Source organism: Oncorhynchus mykiss, chromosome 29 (assembly GCF_057628025.1).
Source record: "Oncorhynchus mykiss isolate SJ-2025 chromosome 29, ASM5762802v1, whole genome shotgun sequence".
Taxonomy (NCBI): Eukaryota; Metazoa; Chordata; class Actinopteri; order Salmoniformes; family Salmonidae; genus Oncorhynchus; species Oncorhynchus mykiss.
The window spans coordinates 18,182,501-18,204,821 of NC_143050.1; the positions used below are offsets into that span (position 1 = coordinate 18,182,501).

Sequence of the window (22,321 nt, forward strand, 5' to 3'; positions counted from 1 at the left end):
CTGCTCTCTCTCTCTTTCTCTCTCTCTCTCTCTCTCTCTCTCTCTCTCTCTCTCTCCTCACTGCTCTCTCTCTCCATCCTCACTGCTCTCTCTCTCTCTTTCTCGCTCTCTCTCTCTCTCTCTCTCCCTCCTCTCTGCTCTCTCTCTCCCTCCTCTCTGCTCTCTCTCTCCCTCTCTCTATCTCTCTCCCTCCTCTTTGCTCTCTCTCTCTCTCCCTCCTCTCTGCTCTCTCTCTCCCTCCTCTCTGCTCTCTCTCTCCCTCCTTACTGCTCTCTCTCACCCTCCTCTCTGTCTCCCTATCTCTCCCTCCTCTCTGCTCTCTCTCTCCCTCCTAACTACTCTCTCTCTCCCTCCTCTCTGTCTCCCTATCTCTCCATCCTCTCTGCTCTCTCTCTCTCTCTCCCTCCTCTCTGCTCTCTCTCTCCCTCCTCACTGCTCTCTCTCCCCCTCCTCTCTGTCTCCCTATCTCTCCCTCCTCTCTGCTCTCTCTCTCCCTCCTAACTGCTCTCTCTCGCCCTCCTCTCTGTCTCCCTATCTTTCCCTCCTCTCTGTCTCCCTATCTCTCCCTCCTCTCAGCTCTATCCCCTCTCTATACATCTCTGCTTCCTCTCTACCTCCCTCCTCTAATGCTGAAGTCACACAGTCACACACAGGTGGAGCGAGGGAGGGGACAGGGTCAACGCACAGAGAAAAGATTGGGAGGGGGAGACAGAGACGGAGGGAGGGATTGAGCAAGAGGGAGAGAAGCTGGGAGGGTGGCACTGGAAAACGGAGGTAGGGGGAGAAGGAGGGAGAGAGAGCATAGAGGAGGTAGAGAGAGCAGAGAGAAGGGAGAGAAGCTGGGAGGCAGGCACTAGGGGAGGGAGGGAGGGAGGGAGGGAGGGAGGGAGGGAGGGAGGGAGGGAGGGAGGGAGGGAGGGGGAGGGAGGGAGGGAGGGAGGGAGGGAGGGAGGGAGGGAGGGAGGGAGGGCGTGCAGAGAACACAGGCTAATCTCATCTGTGACTCATATTTGGATGACACCTTTAAATTACAACTTTCAACCCCTCAGGAGGGTGACAGGGTGTCATCCACTGAACCATAGTTGCCGCCTGTGTTCACAGGTTATTTGATCAATACAGACACTGTTTTTGGTCAATTCCACATTTTGGAGGGTGTGAAAAATGACATATCGGCTTCGATTGATGGTGCAGCAAGGTAGAGTGGGAGGAGAGCTGAGTGAGCAGCACTGTCTGTGAGGTCCATTTAAAAGGTTGCATCCTCAGCTGTGTGTTATTCTGACTTAATAATACATGGGCTCTAATGATTTAATGGGTTTGCATGTTGACACATCCCATAGGCTTTGGGCTACTTGAGCCACCATACTGTACAATACACGCACTAACAGAGAAAGAGAATGAGGGATAGAAAGAGGCAGCAAAGAGACAAATAGAAGGAGATGGCAGTAAAGAGAGAATAGGGGGACATTGGGCAGAGTCCCTGTTTAATTCCCGAGGTCCTGATTCTCTCCCTCTGACGTAAAACATCCCTAATGTTTCTACATCTCAGTCTCCACATGCCCACTTGATTGACTTTTTGTCACTCTCCATCTGTCTCTTGTTTCGCTCCCTTTACTCTCCTATTTTTCTCTTTCAATTCCTTTTCTCTCTGCGGTCTACTCCAACAACCCCCCACTCCACTCTAACACTCCCTCTCTCTCTCTCTCTCTCTCTCTCTCTCTCTCTCTCTCTCTCTCTCTCCCCCCCCTCTCTCTCTCCCCTGTCTCTCTCTGTGTCAACTTTCGTCTTGTGGGTCCTTTCCCACACTGACTACAAGGCAATATTCCATTAGCTATATTGCAGATTTTACAATTGAAAGTGAGTGCAGCTCTTCCTTTAGTTCTTGAAAAGCTGCTAGTCATAAACCCACTCCCTTAATAACACCGCCACAAAGGCAATGACTTCACTTCAATGTTGAGACAACTTCGTATGTTTGCTAAGCTAGTATTTCTCTAATATTTCCAGACAGTTTCCTGGAACAAGTTCACACTCATATGGCTGACTATGAGTCCTCTACTGAAGCCTGTTGGCTGTCTGACACTTTGGAGAATTGTATATCAAGAATTCAGGTGGCACTCTGTATTATTTCTGTAACATTGAGAATAGACATCTGCTATAGTGACACCACCCCCTCCCACCCCAGCAAGATGAGCTGCACAGTGACAGGCCTGTACAATACATTCTCATAGGTATTCTGGTGATCCACTTTGGTTTTTACCAACGTGTCTCTCTGTGTGACAATAGTATTCACCTGAACCTGACTACACACTGGAACCTTTGTATTAGAGTATTAACAGAAATGCAGCATCCGGGGCCTCCAGAGTGGCGCAGCGGTCTAAGGCATTGCATCGCAGTGCTAGAGGCGTCACTACAGACCAGGGTTCGATCCCGGGCTGTGTCGCAGCCAGCCGTGACCGGGAGACCCATGAGATGGCGTACAATTGGCCCAGAGTCGTCCGGGTTAGGGAATGGTTTGGCCTGCAGGGATATCCTTGTCCCATTGCGCTCTAGTGACTCCTTGTGGTGGCCGGGAGCATGCACACTGACTTCAGGTCGCCAGCTGGACAGTGTAATACACATTGGTGCGGCTGGCTTCCGGGTTAAGCAAGCATTTGGCACAGATGTCTATTTCACGTTGGTTCAATTGAATTGAAATGACGTGGAAACAAACGTTGATTGAACCAGTGTGTTCCCAGTGGGTATGGAATAGAGGTTCAAAAAGTTGTTCCGAAATGAACCTGGGGCTTTCCTACCTGGACCCGATACGCATAAATACATTTTTAAATAGAGACACCCATTCCGAATGGACCCGAGGACAAGTTTAGACCTGACTGGAGCCAGATCCAATCCAAGTGTGGGAAGCAGAAGAAACATACATTTTTAAGCTACTTTATTAACCAGAGCTGATAAAGAGCGAGAGGAGGGAGAAAAGTGCAGTTCTAGCAAGCGGGAAGGGACTATACTGTGAGCGAGTGACACAGGGAGGAGGGAGCAAGAGACGAGAGACAGCAACCAACCAAGACTCACGCTACAGTAGACTAATAGCTGCCACAGCTAGGTTATTTAACATCAAATATAATTACGTTGTAACTGTCTTGACTGCATCAAACCGGGAGAAGCTAGTTAAGCTAGCTAACGTTAGCTAGCTAGCTAGGCTAACTGAGGCTGCAGTGCACGCGCTTTCTCATCCTACAGTTACAAATAACAACAACTCCATTCAGAATATTACGTAGCACCCTACCTGTTGGCTCCTGGTCATTGTAGCCTGTCCTTCTCCTTTAACTTTTAAATCCATCATTTTGATTCCATTTTCCATTGATTAGATACAGGGTAGGTTACTCTCTGAATATAATCCGTTACAGTGTCCAAAACTGTAATCAGTAACGTCCTTTTTGGACGACCCCAACTCAGTAACATAATCTGATTGCATTCCGTTACTTTTGGATTACATTCTCCTTAATTAAGAGGAATTAGAAGAAGACCAAAATGTATGTTACCTACTGAATGACATCTATTGCAGGATAAATACATTTTAAGAGTTTACATAGCTGGCCATATATGGATGTTGCATTTGACTATATGGTTTGGTTATGTAGGCTTCTTCTAACCCATCGCTTTCTACTACATATAATAATATGATTAAATTATATCTTTACATGAAAAACCAAAGTCAATCAGAATTCCAGTCTTTCCATAAATGTTATACCTCTTGATCTTTAAGAATTGGACTTGGAAATATGGAAGTATAGATTAGCAAAATTGTTTTACATGAGAATGACCCCAAAACTAAGGACTTATTAGCCAGTCCTACTCTGTTGTTTATGATTTTGTTGTCATGGAGGACTGATTGGGCTCAATGATTCAAGTTCAAAATAAATGCTATGCTCATAAAAAACAATGATTGACAGGCATCTTAAGCTTCTTGAATTCAACCATTATTGGGTTCAAATACACATTTAGATTTGTGAGCAGCCATCCTCAACAACCACAATCCGTAAGGCGCAAATAACTAAATGAGAGAGCAGCACCATGTAGATATCAATCATTAGTGATATCCGTATCGCTGTAAAATACACCACTGCTGTCATCCTTACCTCCAAGCATATATTCAAGTTGAATAATCTTTGGATGCCGCCAGCAGTCTCATCATTGGAAGACATGGCTTGGACTGTAGCCTACAAAAGCCTATTCCTGCACTTTTCCCGCGATCTATCAAAACAAATTGGTGTGTCATCAATAGTGGTCTCTGACTTTTTCAATGTTGATTTGAATGTCATTTTTCGCAAACATCCTTTCTGAATTTAAAAGTAATCCTCGAAGTAATCATCTAGTTTTTCAAAAGTATCTGTAATCTGATTACAATATATTTGCTGGTAACGTAACGGATTACAGTTACCGTTTTTTGTAATCCCTCACATGTAATCCATTACTCCCCAACCCTGATTAGATATCTCCTAACTTTTGCCACACACGGAGCTAGGCTCTATGACTGTAGCCTATTGCCGCTTTGATGACTGGCCAACAACAAGCTACACGCGCCACGCTCCACTCTCGTGAAAAGCAAGAGCAGCAGCATAAATTATGAAATTTGTCTCTCTGTCTCTGCTGCAGTAGTCGCATTCGGATCTGTACGGGCCCTTTCAGACAAGTCAGTTAAAACCATATCGGATCCGACCCAAACCCGTGACATTATTTACAATTGTGGATCCGGACCCGCTCGGGTCCCAGATCGGGTCTCGGGTACAGGTGGTTCCGTGAAGACCTCCAGTATGGATACACACCAGACTGAGAAATAAATCATTAGTGGTGGGACATTTCATCCCAAGCCTCGTCCACATTTCACTCCGGCTATACAGGACAGAGAGCAACAAAAAACATCCAGGAGACACAACAGTGCCAATGAACTCCATTTGAACTCTGCGACATTTTCTGCACAACTGATCATTGTACTTCATTTCACAAACAAGACGAGAGAGTCTGAAGCATAAAAAATGACCAGAGAGTCTGAAGCACAGAGATGATTTCTCAATGGGTGGAGGGAACTTGGGATGGATGGAGGGAAGGAGAGAGGAATGAAGCTGTCCAAGGTGCAGGAGGGACAGGTCTGTGTGGACATGGACACACACACACATACGCCTCTCGGTGCTGCTTTCCGGAAGGCCATCCACCTGCACCTGATCCAGTCTCATCTTCACAACAAACTGTGTTTGAATGGGACTTATTTAATTCAGGCCTGTCTTTGTTGTTGTGAATGCGATCTGCTAATGTAATCCAATTAGGTGCGGTCCTCTGCTTTATCTCATTATGTTAAGCTTCCTGTGACGGCTCGTCTACAGCTTAACACACATCATCCACTAAAACATGATTGATCGAGGGGTTGAATTGAAGGAATGATTGATTGGTTGGTTGGTAGAGAATATATCCCCATATGGCAAGTAAAACACAATTGTGTGTATAATTTATTTAGGGTTCAGATGAAGGGCGTAATTTGAGGTAATCCACACAGATGTCTCAGGGGGAAAACATCTGGACAGGCTGTGGGCTCAGTTACCTCGAAATAGCTCTCTAGTCTACATTCAGTCTACTGCCATATCCTCAAACTGTGGCTCAGAATGGGTCTCTCTGGAAAATGGCTGAGAAATAACCAGCTATATAGGGTAACTGATGGATTCCAAGAAACCATTACTCTCCACTGCTCACCTTATTTATGAGTACAGGAAAAGTAACTTTGTGATTGGTTGAATGCATTCTTCTTTTCTTTATAACCAAGCATAGGGAATAAATAACTATTATCTACAATTTCCTTTGAACCCCCCCCAAAAGACATAGCAAATATAATAGTTTTATGAACACAACCTTTGAGTGTTGATCTGTAAGTGTTATAAACATCAGCATTTGATCTATGTTTTTAACCTAAGAACCTATAGAGGTACTGAAGGAGTAGAGGTACTGGAGGAATAGAGGTACTGGAGGAATAGAGGTACTGGAGGAGTAGAGGTACTGAAGGAGTAGAGGTACTAGAGGAGTAGAGGTACTGGAGGAGTAGAGGTACTGGAGGAATAGAGGTACTGGAGGAGTAGAGGTACTGGAGGAGTAGAGGTACTGAAGGAGTAGAGGTACTGGAGGAGTAGAGGTACTGGCGGAATAGAGGTACTGGAGGAGTAGAGGTACTGAAGGAGTAGAGGTACTGGAGGAATAGAGGTACTGGAGGAATAGAGGTACTGGAGGAGTAGAGGTACTGAAGGAGTAGAGGTACTAGAGGAGTAGAGGTACTGGAGGAGTAGAGGTACTGAAGGAGTAGAGGTACTGGAGGAGTAGAGGTACTGGAGGAATAGAGGTACTGGAGGAGTAGAGGTACTGAAGGAGTAGAGGTACTGGAGGAATAGAGGTACTGGAGGAATAGAGGTACTGGAGGAGTAGAGGTACTGAAGGAATAGAGGTACTAGAGGAGTAGAGGTACTGGAGGAATAGAGGTACTGGAGGAGTAGAGGTACTGGAGGAATAGAGGTACTGGAGGAATAGAGGTACTGGAGGAGTAGAGGGACTGAAGGAGTAGAGGTACTAGAGGAGTAGAGGTACTGAAGGAGTAGAGGTACTAGAGGAGTAGAGGTACTGGAGGAGTAGAGGTACTGGAGGAATAGAGGTACTGGAGGAGTAGAGGGACTGAAGGAGTAGAGGTACTAGAGGAGTAGAGGTACTGAAGGAGTAGAGGTACTAGAGGAGTAGAGGTACTGGAGGAATAGAGGTACTAGAGGAGTAGAGGTACTGGAGGAGTAAAGGTACTGGAGGAATAGAGGTACTGGAGGAATAGAGGTACTGGAGGAATAGAGGTACTAGAGGAGTAGAGGTACTGGAGGAGTAAAGGTACTGGAGGAATAGAGGTACTGGAGGAGTAGAGGTACTGGAGGAATATAGGTAGTGGAGGAGTAGAGGTACTGAAGGAATAGAGGTACTTGAGGAATAGAGGTACTGGAGGAGTAGAGGTACTGAAGGAGTAGAGGTACTAGAGGAGTAGAGGTACTGAAGGACTAGAGGTACTAGAGGAGTAGAGGTACTGGAGGAATAGAGGTACTGGAGGAATAGAGGTACTGGAGGAATAGAGGTACTGGAGGAATAGAGGTACTGGAGGAATAGAGGTACTAGAGGAGTAGAGGTACTGGAGGAGTAGAGGTACTGGAGGAATAGAAGTACTGGAGGAGTAGAGGTACTGGAGGAGTAAAGGTACTGGAGGAATAGAGGTACTGGAGGAGTAGAGGTACTGAAGGAGTAGAGGTACTAGAGGAGTAGAGGTACTGGAGGAGTAGAGGTATTGGAGGAATAGAGGTACTAGAGGAGTAGAGGTACTAGAGGAGTAGAGGTACTGGAGGAGTAGAGGTACTGAAGGAATAGAGGTACTTGAGGAATAGAGGTACTGGAGGAGTAGAGGTACTGAAGGAGTAGAGGTACTAGAGGAGTAGAGGTACTGAAGGAGTAGAGGTACTAGAGGAGTAGAGGTACTGAAGGAGTAGAGGTACTGGAGGAGTAGAGGTACTGGAGGAGTAGAGGTACTAGAGGAGTAGAGGTACTGGAGGAGTAGAGGTACTGGAGGAATAGAGGTACTAGAGGAGTAGAGGTACTGGAGGAGTAGAGGTACTGGAGGAATAGAGGTACTAGAGGAGTAGAGGTACTGGAGGAGTAGAGGTACTGGAGGAGTAGAGGTACTGAAGGAGTAGAGGTATTGGAGGAATAGAGGTACTGGAGGAGTAGAGGTACTGGAGGAATATAGGTACTAGAGGAGTAGAGATACTGGAGGAGTAGAGGTATTGGAGGAATAGAGGTACTGGAGGAGTAGAGGTACTGGAGGAATATAGGTACTAGAGGAGTAGAGGTACTGGAGGAGTAGAGGTATTGGAGGAATAGAGGTACTGGAGGAGTAGAGGTACTGGAGGAGTAGAGGTACTAGAGGAGTAGAGATACTGGAGGAGTAGAGGTACTGGAGGAATAGAGGTACTGGAGGAGTAGAGGTACTGGAGGAATAGAGGTACTATAGGAGTAGAGGTACTAGAGGAATAGAGGTACTAGAGGAGTAGAGGTACTAGAGGAGTAGGGGTAGTGGAGGAATAGAGGTACTGGAGGAATAGAGGTACTAGAGGAGTAGAGGTAGTGGAGGAATAGAGGTACTAGAGGAGTAGAGGTACTGGAGGAGTAGAGGTACTGGAGGAATAGAGGTACTGGAGGAATATAGGTACTAGAGGAGTAGAGGTACTGGAGGAATAGAGGTACTATAGGAGTAGAGGTACTGGAGGAATAGAGGTAGTAGAGGAGTAGAGGTACTGGAGGAATAGAGGTACTAGAGGAATAGAGGTACTGGAGGAATAGAGATACTGGAGGAATAGAGGTACTAGAGGAGTAGAGGTACTGGAGGAATAGAGGTACTGGAGGAGTAGAGGTACTGGAGGAGTAGAGGTACTGAAGGAGTAGAGGTACTGGAGGAGTAGAGGTACTGGCGGAATAGAGGTACTGGAGGAGTAGAGGTACTGAAGGAGTAGAGGTACTGGAGGAATAGAGGTACTGGAGGAATAGAGGTACTGGAGGAGTAGAGGTACTGAAGGAGTAGAGGTACTAGAGGAGTAGAGGTACTGGAGGAGTAGAGGTACTGAAGGAGTAGAGGTACTGGAGGAGTAGAGGTACTGGCGGAATAGAGGTACTGGAGGAGTAGAGGTACTGAAGGAGTAGAGGTACTGGAGGAATAGAGGTACTGGAGGAATAGAGGTACTGGAGGAGTAGAGGTACTGAAGGAGTAGAGGTACTAGAGGAGTAGAGGTACTGGAGGAGTAGAGGTACTGAAGGAGTAGAGGTACTGGAGGAGTAGAGGTACTGGAGGAATAGAGGTACTGGAGGAGTAGAGGTACTGAAGGAGTAGAGGTACTGGAGGAATAGAGGTACTGGAGGAATAGAGGTACTGGAGGAGTAGAGGTACTGAAGGAATAGAGGTACTAGAGGAGTAGAGGTACTGGAGGAATAGAGGTACTGGAGGAGTAGAGGTACTGGAGGAATATAGGTAGTGGAGGAGTAGAGGTACTGAAGGAATAGAGGTACTTGAGGAATAGAGGTACTGGAGGAGTAGAGGTACTGAAGGAGTAGAGGTACTAGAGGAGTAGAGGTACTGAAGGACTAGAGGTACTAGAGGAGTAGAGGTACTGGAGGAATAGAGGTACTGGAGGAATAGAGGTACTGGAGGAATAGAGGTACTGGAGGAATAGAGGTACTGGAGGAATAGAGGTACTAGAGGAGTAGAGGTACTGGAGGAGTAGAGGTACTGGAGGAATAGAAGTACTGGAGGAGTAGAGGTACTGGAGGAGTAAAGGTACTGGAGGAATAGAGTTACTGGAGGAGTAGAGGTACTGAAGGAGTAGAGGTACTAGAGGAGTAGAGGTACTGGAGGAGTAGAGGTATTGGAGGAATAGAGGTACTAGAGGAGTAGAGGTACTAGAGGAGTAGAGGTACTGGAGGAGTAGAGGTACTGAAGGAATAGAGGTACTTGAGGAATAGAGGTACTGGAGGAGTAGAGGTACTGAAGGAGTAGAGGTACTAGAGGAGTAGAGGTACTGAAGGAGTAGAGGTACTAGAGGAGTAGAGGTACTGAAGGAGTAGAGGTACTGGAGGAGTAGAGGTACTGGAGGAGTAGAGGTACTAGAGGAGTAGAGGTACTGGAGGAGTAGAGGTACTGGAGGAATAGAGGTACTAGAGGAGTAGAGGTACTGGAGGAGTAGAGGTACTGGAGGAATAGAGGTACTAGAGGAGTAGAGGTACTGGAGGAGTAGAGGTACTGGAGGAGTAGAGGTACTGAAGGAGTAGAGGTATTGGAGGAATAGAGGTACTGGAGGAGTAGAGGTACTGGAGGAATATAGGTACTAGAGGAGTAGAGATACTGGAGGAGTAGAGGTATTGGAGGAATAGAGGTACTGGAGGAGTAGAGGTACTGGAGGAATATAGGTACTAGAGGAGTAGAGGTACTAGAGAAGTAGAGGTACTGGAGGAATAGAGGTATTGGAGGAGTAGAGGTACTGGAGGAGTAGAGGTACTAGAGGAGTAGAGATACTGGAGGAGTAGAGGTACTGGAGGAATAGAGGTACTGGAGGAGTAGAGGTACTGGAGGAATAGAGGTACTATAGGAGTAGAGGTACTAGAGGAATAGAGGTACTAGAGGAGTAGAGGTACTAGAGGAGTAGGGGTAGTGGAGGAATAGAGGTACTGGAGGAATAGAGGTACTAGAGGAGTAGAGGTAGTGGAGGAATAGAGGTACTAGAGGAGTAGAGGTACTGGAGGAGTAGAGGTACTGGAGGAATAGAGGTACTGGAGGAATATAGGTACTAGAGGAGTAGAGGTACTGGAGGAATAGAGGTACTATAGGAGTAGAGGTACTGGAGGAATAGAGGTAGTAGAGGAGTAGAGGTACTGGAGGAATAGAGGTACTAGAGGAATAGAGGTACTGGAGGAATAGAGATACTGGAGGAATAGAGGTACTAGAGGAGTAGAGGTACTGGAGGAATAGAGGTAGTAGAGGAGTAGAGGTACTGGAGGAATAGAGGTACTATAGGAGTAGAGGTACTGGAGGAATAGAGGTAGTAGAGGAGTAGAGGTACTGGAGGAATAGAGGTACTATAGGAGTAGAGGTACTGGAGGAATAGAGGTACTATAGGAGTAGAGGTACTGGAGGAATAGAGGTAGTAGAGGAGTAGAGGTACTGGAGGAGTAGAGGTACTAGAGGAGTAGCGGTACTAGAGGAGTAGAGGTACTGGAGGAATAGAGGTAGTAGAGGAGTAGAGGTACTGGAGGAATAGAGGTACTAGAGGAGTAGAGGTACTGGAGGAATAGAGGTACTAGAGGAGTAGAGGTACTGGAGGAATAGAGGTACTGGAGGAATAGAGGTACTAGAGGAGTAGAGGTACTGGAGGAATAGAGGTACTGGAGGAATAGAGGTACTAGAGGAGTAGAGGTACTGGAGGAATAGAGGTACTAGAGGAGTAGAGGTACTGGAGGAATAGAGGTACTGGAGGAATAGAGGTACTGGAGGAGTAGAGGTACTGGAGGAATAGAGGTACTAGAGGAGTAGAGGTACTGGAGGAGTAGAGGTACTAGAGGAGTAGAGGTACTGGAGGAATAGAGGTACTAGAGGAGTAGAGGTACTGGAGGAGTAGAGGTACTGGAGGAATAGAGGTACTAGAGGAGTAGAGGTACTGGGGGAATAGAGGTACTAGAGGAGTAGAGGTACTGGGGGAGTAGAGGTACTAGAGGAGTAGAGGTACTGGGGGAGTAGAGGTACTAGAGGAGTAGAGGTACTGGAGGAATAGAGGTATTGGAGGAGTAGAGGTACTGGAGGAATAGAGGTACTAGAGGAGTAGAGGTACTGGAGGAGTAGAGGTACTGGAGGAATATAGGTAGTGGAGGAGTAGAGGTACTGAAGGAATAGAGGTACTAGAGGAGTAGAGGTACTGGGGGAGTAGAGGTACTAGAGGAGTAGAGGTACTAGAGAAGTAGAGGTACTGGAGGAATAGAGGTATTGGAGGAGTAGAGGTACTAGAGGAGTAGAGGTAATGTAAGCCTCAGGGGAGAAATCCGTGAAATGCAACTCACAACATCTGAATGCCAAGCAAGCCAAATTAGCTCAAACATGCCAGCTCGCCTGTCATTAATTAGTGTTGATGATAAAAATTGCGGTCACAATGATATCCAACTGATAGGGCAACTGGAAGGCATGCAAACTGTCTCACATCCCCATAGAGCCCTGGTAAATCCTGTTTTCTCTCTCTCTCTCTCTCTCTCTCTCTGTATTGCTCTCTCTCACTCTCTCTCTCTCCCTTTCTCTGTCTCTCCCTTTCTCCCTTTCTCTCTCCCTTTCTCTCTCTCTCTCTCTCTCTCTCTCTCTCTCTCTCTCTCTCTATCACTCTCTCTTTCTCTCTCTCTCTCTCTCTCTCTTTCCCTCTGTATCACTCTCGCTCTCTTTCTTTCTCTCTCTCTCTCTCTCTCTCTCTCTCTCTATCACTCTCTCTTTCTCTCTCTCTCTCTCTCTCTCTCTCTCGCTCTCGCTCTCTCTCTCTATATGTCTCTGTATCCATCTATCTCACAACAAGTCCTCCTCCCTCTTTGTCTTCATCACTGTCTCTCCTCTCTTATCCCTCCATGTTCATCTTGATCCTGTCCTGTACTTCTTTTAATTTCTATTCCTGCCTCCCTCTAATCTGCTGCTGCATTGTGTGGTGGCTTTAATATGAAGTGTCTGACAAGCACTGCCTCTCTGTACTGTAATAATCCCGGATTACACATAGCTATTGAGTTCATGTGTTTACGTGTGTGTGCATTTTACGAGTGGGAACTCACGTGGGTATGTTTCTGGGCACAACTGTAACAATGTATTAATGTGTGTGTGGGAAAGAGAGAGGGGGGTGGGAGGAGAGAGAGCAAAAGAGCGAGAGAGCGAGAGACAGTGTGAGGGCATGCATATCCATTTATGTGTGGGCGCATGCATGGCCTAATCTTGTACTATAATCTTGTCTGCTGCCACTCTACATTTGTGTAGCCATAATCTCATGTGTTTGCAATGGCTGGCATCTGTACTTTCATAATCTGGTGGAGAGGTCTGTAACCCAGCCCTCCAGAAAGCCCAGAGAGATCAAATCCACGTTTTTAATACTGTTGTTAAGCCTCCAGCCCCCTCACTAACATCAAACCAACCCAAATGTCAGGTCCCATTTGTGGAAGAGGGCTGAACATATCTCTGGGAATCTGAATCAACAGTCTGTCAGAATTGTGATATTAAAACCTTGCCATGAAGAGTTGATGAAATATAATTATCAGAACCAGACAGTCTATGGAGAACATTCCTTATCAATACCTTCCAGAGTTGTCTGCAAGTTTAATCGATGAAACTTGCAACTGTATTCATGTATGCTTTATGGCAGCGAGCTCAGTTTGATTTGTAGTACTTTACTCCAGGTGTTGATCACTTCAGATCAATTATGGGGCTTGAGGAAATTCTGCCTGAAATTATTCTAGCTGGTCCAAATAACTGAACGTTCAGTTCCTCTTTTACTGTTAAATCGTTAAATCATTCTGTAGACTAGCTGTTTGTTACACATGTTTACAAATCTAAAAAAACATCTTATTGAGCTTTGCTTCTTGGTTTTGTGTGAGCAACAGGTGAGTAAATGTCTATTATGTTGCTGTGTTATATCAATATATATAAACTGGGTGGTTCAAGACCTGAATGCTGATTGGCTGACTGCCGTGGTATGGCAAAACATTTATTTTTACTGCTCTAATTACGTTGGTAACCATTTTATAATAAAGCAATAAGGCACTTCGTGGGGGTTGTGATAGATGGCCAATATACCACGGCTAAGGGCTGTATCCAAGCACTCAGCGTTGCGTCCTGGATAAGAACAGCCCTTAGCCGTGGTATATTGGCCATATACCACACCCCCTCGGGCCTTATTTATTAAACGTCTTCCTCTTACTTTTTGTGGTCACTCGGGAGCATCTAAAATAGTATGCCATTATACAGAATTTCTTCTTATCTGTATGCAAGTCTCAAAACACTTGAGGGTTTCAGAGTCAAAATGCAGAATTTCCACTTCAGGCCAACATGCACTGCTGATATGCATTTAAGCTAATTATGGAAATATATTCTCACCTCTGCAGCAATAGTGATGGCTAGGTCATTGTAATGTACAGAAAACAACAAAACACCCATTTTCATTAGCAACAACTATATATCTTCCGAAAGTCTTCTTAAAACCAGCTGTAAGTGCGACACACCAATTAAAAATGAACAACCAACTGCATGTTCTGTTTTTAATCCTACCCTTAATAACCAGTAATTATGCATTCTTCAAAAGTCTCATGTGACTTTCCTGGACCAATTAACTAGTATGGCGGTGCTCCAATAAATCTAAGGAATAAGGTAAAAGGAGCTTTACTGTTCAACTTAAAGGACCTGAGTTGCTACATGCTGTACAGAAGGGTCTGTAGCATGCTAAAGTGATCTGAGCATGTGTTCCTTGTATAAATTGTTGAATTAATGGGGTCAATGCACTAAAGGGCTAGACCAGGAGATCAGGGATTCAAATCGACTGTACTCTCTAATGTCGGGGCTTTTGAGGAAGCAGACACTCAGCTCAGCCAGTGTGGTCTTCATATACTGAGTCTAATTTATCAATAATAGAGTTCTGAATCCAGTTACTATAATCCAGTTTCTCAATAGGGTGCAGTGTATTTATTGTGAACTCTGACTGCATACAGGACTGCATGTACGTAATACAGTCACTTATAAGAAATCCAGCTATGCCCTCCGACGAACCATCAAACAGGCAAAGCGTCAAAATGAGACTAAGATCGAATCGTACTACACTGGCTCCGACGCTCGTCGGATGTGGCAGGGCTTGCAAACTATTACAGACTACAAAGGGAAGCACAGCTGAGAGCTGCCCAGTGACACAAACCTACCAGATAAGCTAAATAACTTCTATGCTCGCTTCGAGGCAAGTAACATTGAAACATGCATGAGAGCATCAGCTGTTCCGGACGACTGTGTGATCACGCTCTCCGCAGCCGATGTGAGTAAGACCTTTAAACAGGTCAACATTCACAAGGCAGCAGGGCCAGACGGATTACCAGGACGTGTACTCTGAGCATGCGCTGACCAACTGACAAGAGTCTTCACTGACATTTTCAACCTCTCCCTGTCTGAGTCTGTAATATCACCATTGTCCCTGTGCCCAAGAACACTAAGGTAACCTTCCTAAATGACGACTGACCCGTAGTTCTCACATCTGTAGCCATGAAGTGCTTTGAAAGGCTGGTCATGGCTCACATCAACACCATTATCCCAGAAACCCTAGACCCACTCCAATTTGCATACCGCCCTAACAGATCCACAGATGATGCAATCACTATTGCACTCCACACTGTCCTTTCCCACCTGGACAAAAGGAACACCTATGTGAGAATGCTATTCATTGACTACAGCTCAGCGTTCAACACCATAGTGCCCTCAAAGCTCATCACTAAGCTAAGGACCCTGGGACTAATCACCTCCCTTTGCAACTGGATCCTGGACTTCCTGACGGGCCGCCCCCAGTTGGTAAGGGTAGGTAACAACACATCCGCCACGCTGATCCTCAACACGGGGGCCCCTCAGGGGTGCGTGCTCAGTCCCCTCCTGTACTCCCGGTTCACACATGACTGCATGACCAGGCACGACTCCAACACCATCATTAAGTTAGCAGATGACACAACAGTGGTAGGCCTGATCACCGACAACAACGAGACAGCCTATAGGGAGGAGGTCAAAGACCTGGCCGTGTGGTGCCAGGACAACAACCTCTCCCTCAACGTGATCAAGACAAAGGAGATGATTGTGGACTACAGGAAAAGGAGGACCAAGCATGCCCCCATTCTCATTGACAGCGCTGCAGTGGAGCAGGTTGAGAGCTTCAAGTTCCTTGGTGTCCACATCACCAACAAACTAACATGGTCCAAGCACACCAAGACAGTCGTGAAGAGGGCACGACAAAACATATTCCCCCTCAGCAGACTGAAAAGATTTGGCATGGGTCTTCAGATCCTCCAACGGTTCTACAACTGCACCATAGAGAGCATCCTGACTGGTTGCATCACTGCTTGGTATGGTAACTGCTTGGCCTCCGACCGCAAGACACTACAGAGGGTAGTGCATACGGCCCGGTACATCACTGGGGCCAAGCTTCCTGCCATCCAGGACCTCTATACCAGGCGGTGTCAGAGGAAGGCCCTAAAAATTATTAAAGACTCCAGCCACCCTAGTCATAGACTGTTCTCTCTGCTACCGCATGGCAAGCGGTACCGGAGTGCCAAGTCTTGGTCCAAGAGGCTCTTAAACAGCTTCTACCCCCAAGCCATGCGACTCCTGAACATCTCGTCACATGGCTACCCAGACTATTTGCATTGCACCCCCTCACCCCCTCTTTTACACTGCTACTACTCTCTGTTATTATCTATACATAGCCACTTTAATAACTCTACCTACATGTACATATTACCTCAATTACCTCGACTAACCCCGCACATTGACTCTGTACCGGTACCCCCTGTATATAGTCTCCACATTGACTCTGTACCGGTACCCCCTGTATATAGTCTCCACATTGACTCTGTACCGGTACCCCCTGTATATAGTCTCCACATTGACTCTGTACCGGTACCCCCTGTATATAGTCTCCACATTGACTCTGTACCGGTACCCCCTGTATATAGCCTCGCTATTGTTATTTTACTGCTCCTCTTTAATTATTTGATACTTTTATTTCTTATTTGTATTTTTATTTGTTTGAAAAAAAATATTCTTAAAACTGCATTGTTGGTAAGGCTTGTAAATAAGCATTTCACTGTAAGGTCTACTACACCTGTTGTATTTGGCGCATGTGACAAATACCATTTGATTTGATTTGTATGCTCCATTAAGTGTGTACAGTTTGAGTGTGTGTGGAAAAGGGAGAGTGAGTGAGCGATAGAGAGCTGTGTATGAATTAGTTATGTTCTATGTGTATGTCTCTGGGAGTTGGCAAATGTCTGCACTTGTGCTGGCATGTCCACTGTGCCCTACTGGCTGCCAGCTGTCACTGAGTGAGAGAAGAGGATGGAGGAGAAGAGAAGAGAGGGATAGAGGGAGAGGTGGCAATGTGAAGACACAAACCCTAAGTCTCTCGTTCTCTCTTTCCTCTCATTTTTCACCTTCCTGATGACATCAGCAACAAGGCTGCTCAGAGGCAGATAGAGAGAGAGAGAGAGCGAGAGCGAGAGAGAGAGAGAGAGAGAGAGAGAGAGAGAGAGAGAGAGAGAGAGAGCAGACAGACAGACAGACAGACAGACAGACAGACAGACAGACAGACAGACAGACAGACAGACAGACAGACAGACAGACAGACAGACAGACAGACAGACAGACAGAGAAAAATAGGGAAGAAGTTATGAGAGGAAGAGAGAGGAAGGGGGGAGAATGGTTTGACAGAAAGTTGCAACTGCCTATTACTGCTAATGCTAATATAAGGGCGGGGTAAGGAATGATTATGCATGGACACTGCCACTTCAGATATGTCTCAAGGTTTAATTAGAGTAAGCTACACAACTTCAGGGGACAAATAAAATATAAGGAGAAATCATATGAACAGAGAGCTAGTACCTGTTATGGCATCAAACCCTAAACTGAAGAGATATCCCAGAAACCACTGATCTTTATACCCAGGGCAATGGCATCCGGTATCACAACGAAGGTCATCCAATAGCGGTCCCAGAGTAACAATACTGAACATTGAGTAGTAATGTAATTAGCATATCATAGTACTGGTAAATGCAGATGCTGATTCAACTGATGGCTACGTTTATGTATGCAGAGGGACTCAGTGACATTTAAAGATAATAATAATATGCTATTATTCATTATGCACACATTTGCATCACTGTGTTTGCATGGGGAACTAGGTGTTCACCTCTCTCCGTTAAAATGCCCATATTCAGATGTCTTCACTGAGTAATAAGGACAAACGGTCCGAGAATAAATGTGGTTCCACTCTCTGTATAAATAGAAAAAAACAGGATTCTCTAAAAGACCCAAATGACACCAGGAAAACTCAGCCATAATAACACAGCTAAAATGGGAGGAATTTATATTCTGAGTCGGAGAGTTAAGAAAGGTACATTTGCATGAAAAATCAAGACCCATTCCCAAAGCGATTCATTCCTGCGTGCCTCCAGCCCCATTCTAGTATAGTCCATTTAGCGAAGGAAGGAAGGAGTGTGATTGATGGCTCATAATGATGCCTGCTGTTCTGCCACTCAATGGATGAGGTGCTGTACTTTAGCCATTGTCAATACCTGGGGAATTTCTCTCTGATTTTAATACCATCCTCCAACAGCCATAAATGATGCAAATGCCCATCTATGGAGGAACAGACAGAGGTAAAGGGGGAGAGAGGAGAGAGGGAAGGACATGGAGCAAATGAGAAAGAGAGAAATGGAGAAGGAAGGCTGATGGGGTCCAGTAGAGAGAAGGGGCTCAGGAGGGAACTGAGCCTCAAAAAGACTAGAAAAATCATTACACTGCAACTAATACACCTACAGGCATTAAGAGCTGCTTTGTTGTGATGGAAAACCTTAAGAAGAACCTAAACTCTCACTACGTAAAAATGTAAAGGAAAAGCAATCTCACAAAGAATGAGTTCCTCGATGGCCTGTATGTATCCTTGTTTTCCAAAGCTAAACCTGTTGGGGCCAGTGTCAGTCAATCTCCCCGATGTGTTGCTGTATGAAATAACACACGTTGTTGAGTAAACGGGTGAGACTAGAGTTGAGTAAAGGGGTGAGACTATGGTTGAGTAAAGGGGTGGGATTAGGGTTGAGTAAAGGGGTGGGACTAGAGATGAGTAAAGGGGTGAGACTAGGGTTGAGTAAAGGGGTGGGACTAGGCTTGAGTAAAGGGGTGGGACTAGAGTTGAGTAAAGGGGTGGGACTAGGTTTGAGTAAAGGGGTGAGACTAGAGTTGAGTAAAGGGGTGAGACTAGGGTTGAGTAAAGGGGTGGGATTAGGGTTGAGTAAAGGGGGGGGACTAGAGTTGAGTAAAGGGGTGAGACTAGGGTTGTGTAAAGGGGTGGGACTAGGCTTGAGTAAAGGGGTGGGACTAGAGTTGAGTAAAGGGGTGGGACTAGGTTTGAGTAAAGGGGTGGGACTAGGGTTGAGTAAAGGGGTGGGACTAGAATTTAGTAAAGGGGTGGGACTAGGCTTGAGTAAAGGGGAGGGACTATGGTTGAGTAAAGGGGTGGGGCTAAGGTTGAGTAAAGAGGTGGGACTAGGGTTGAGTAAAGGGGTGGGACTAGGGTTGCAAAAGTCTGGTAACTTTCCCAAAAATCCCAGAAATCCCGGTAGCGGATTCCCGGATTTTCAGTTTAATCCATCCCTAATCCAGGGATCGTCCAACTGGTATTTCTGGAAAACTGGGAAATTTACCACCCTAATTTATATTTAACCTTTATTTAACTGGGCAAGTAAGTTAAGAACAAATTATTTCTTAGAATGACAACCTAGCAACAGTGGGTTAACTGCCTTGTTCAGGGGCAGAAAGACAGATGTTTTTACCTTGTCAGCTCTGGGATTCAATCTAGCAATCTTTCGGTTACTGGCCCAACACGCTAACCACTAGGCTACCTGCCAACCCTATAAGGTCTACACTCTAGGTAGGACTGACACTGAGCAGAGGATATTTGCTGCGAGGCTGAAATACACTTTATATACAAAAGTATTTGGACACCCCTTCAAATTTGATTTGGCTAGTTCAGCCACACAGTTACCAACAGGTCTATAAAACCAAGCACACTGCCATGCAATCTCCATAGACAAACATTTGCCGTAGAATTGCCTTACTGAAGAGCTGCCTCTGGAAGCAACGTCAGCACAAGAACTGTTCGTCGGGAGCTTCATGAAATGGGTTTCCATGGCTGAGCAGCCGCACACAAACCTAAGATCACCATGCGCAATGCCAAGTGTTGTCTGGAGTGGTGTAAAGCTCACTGCCATTGGGCTCTGGAGCAGTGGAAGCGCGTTCACTGTAGTGATGAATCACGCTTAACCATCTGGCAATCCAATGGAAGAATCTTGGTTTGGCGGATGCCAGGAGAACGCTTCCTGCACCAATGTATAGTGCCCACTGTAAAGTTTGGCGGAGTAGGAATAATGGTCTGGGCTGTTTTTCATGGTTCGGGCCCCTTAGTTCCAGTGAAGATAAATCTTACAGCATACAATGACATTCTAGACAATTCTGTGCTTCCAACTTTGTGGCAACAGTTTGGGGAAAGCCTTTTCCTGTTTCAGCATGACAATGCCTCCGTGCACAAAGCGAGGTCCATACAGAAATGGTTTGTCGAGATCAGTGTGGAAGAACTTCACTGGCCTGCACAGAGCCCTGACCTCAACCCCATCAAACCCCTTTGGGATGAATTGGAACCTCGACTGCGAGCCAGTCCTAATCACCCAACAGTCCTAATCAGCCCGACCTCACTTATGCTCTTGTGGCTGAATGGAAGCAAGTCCCTGCAGCAATGTTCCAACATCTAGTGGAAAGCCTTCCCAGAAGAGTGGAGGCTGTAAAGTGGGGACTAATCCATATTAATGCCCATGATTTTGGAATGAGTTGTTCGACGAGCAGGTGTCCACATAGTTTTGGTCATGTTGTGTATATATGGGCTTCAATCTTTAAACCACAAGAGAGCCTGCAGAATCGAAGGGATAGCCCTATGATTTATATTCCAATGGTATTTATCATCATTACACATTGATATTTCAGTTAGTTGGTTTAGTCAAGAAATGTAAATATGTATATTTGGGCTGTTGCTGGCCTGAACACTTGTAAGTGGGATATTCTAAAGGCGCTATGTGCCAGGTCGTCGAGCCTTTCAACCTTTACTGGTACCCCCATAGGGCCTGTCATAGACGGGAGTATGCCTAAAAGGATACAACAGTATCACAGAAAATGTGTTCCACTGACACAACCAACTTCATCGTTACCATGGGCTACAGCACCCTGGTTGACTGTCTTCTCCGCTAATATGCCGCATTAATAAATAAAAAAAAACGCGCGCAAACATAAACACACAAGGAGAATTTGTCACGCACAGGTAACCTACACGGGAAGTAACCGCTCTCCACTATCGCAACTTGTTCCTGCGGCCATTACCGCCTGTATAGGCGAAATTAAATGTAATTTAAACGTTCTATGGGCTATTCAAGTGTGCGTGAATTTGTAACCTTAGCCGTGGTATATTGGCTATATTCCACACCCCCTCGGGCCTTAGTGCTTAAGTTAGTCATATGGAAAAAGCATACGTTTGAAAAAATCGCTTGATTTTTTTGTTAATATGCCAAATGTGCAAGAGGCTCACCACATTTACTGCATTTGTGTATTTAGTAGCCTAGCCTACTTTATCAAGACAGACACCACTGGTAGCTTTGACTTGTCAAGACAGTCTATAAGCAAGCCTCACCCAAACTGATGCACAATGGAATAAGTGCAATAGCTAGGCTACTGACAATCCTCCCCTGGCAAAACGATCAACATTCACCTTACCGCCTTTACACCAGTCGTCTTTTTCTCCCAGGCTTTCTTTTGTGCGCCTCTCATAGCGTTGTTCAGGCAATTTGCAGGTTCGTCCCGATGCCCTCCAGAAGCAGACGAAACGACAAAATCGCCCTTGCTTGAGTTCCAAATTAAGTCGCCAGCGTCAAGTGTGGATCAGTCACTCACCATCATTATAATAATGTGCTGCCAAGTCTCTCTATCTCTCTCTCTTAGCAACCTACCTCCCTCTGCCCTTTTCAAATATCCTCCCGCTGCGACATAGCCTACAGTAAATGTGCAGTCATAATGGAAATACATTAAATAGGTTATGTCAAGACAGCTGGACCGCTCTGATCAACTTGTGCGTTAGGTGATAAGAATGTGTGATTACTCATTAACCGTCTTCAGTCCCTAGATTATTTTCCTCGAAGTTCTCAGCCCCCGTAATTTTTCGATGGCATAGCCGAAATTGCAATGAAACGTGATGTATTTACCCTCTTCATCTCTCTGCACTGACCATTGTCGCTGACGCTAGCTGGTAAGGGTTTCAGGGATGTAGAGCGGGAGAATAGGGTGGAAGGGGTGCTGAAGGAAAGCTGTTGAGACTGACTCTGCTGTTGCGAGGATGGTCAAAGGAGAAAGATGACTTTGTCTCTGCCTGAAAAGAGATGTGACCTCTCTCGCTCGCTCTCTCTCGATGGCTCTCTTTCTCTCTAACACGATGTCAAATGTGGTTAATCATTCCCATATCTATAGTATTTTCCTCCCACATAGACCTATATTTATTTATTTACGTGTGTGTACTTGAGTAAATTTGCGTCTGCTGTTTTCAGAAGGAAATTACAAAAAAGAAAGACACAAATGGAAAACATGCACACCATAATATCTCATTCATTCTGACCACAATGACCGACTTTCCTTTGAAAATAATAAAATACAAACTTCACATTGTAAACATCGGCATACCGTTCGAAAGAGGAAGGGCTGAAGGAGGGAAGAGTGCAGTTTGAGAGTATTGGAACAGGACAGAGCCGTTTTGGAGGATGAATGTGGATGATAGATTCACCAACATGGCGGTCAGTCAAAGCTGGAACAGGGTGTTTTCGAGGTTAACAAGAGGTTGGACATCTGTTGCAGTCCACTGATTAGGGTGGACCTCAGAAC

The 22,321-nt window shown here is 45.6% G+C and overlaps 1 protein-coding gene across 1 annotated transcript in view; it reads right to left on the reverse strand.

The window, feature by feature from the left end:
- LOC110510000 (leucine-rich repeat transmembrane protein FLRT1-like) overlaps positions 1–21,764 on the reverse strand; it is a 61,321-nt gene extending 39,557 nt beyond the window's left edge. Inside the window, exon 1 of the mRNA XM_021591260.3 lies at positions 21,167–21,764. The gene's annotated coding sequence lies outside the window, so the exon portion shown is untranslated. The remainder of the gene's footprint in view (positions 1–21,166) is intronic.
- Between the last annotated feature and the right edge of the window lie 557 nt (positions 21,765–22,321).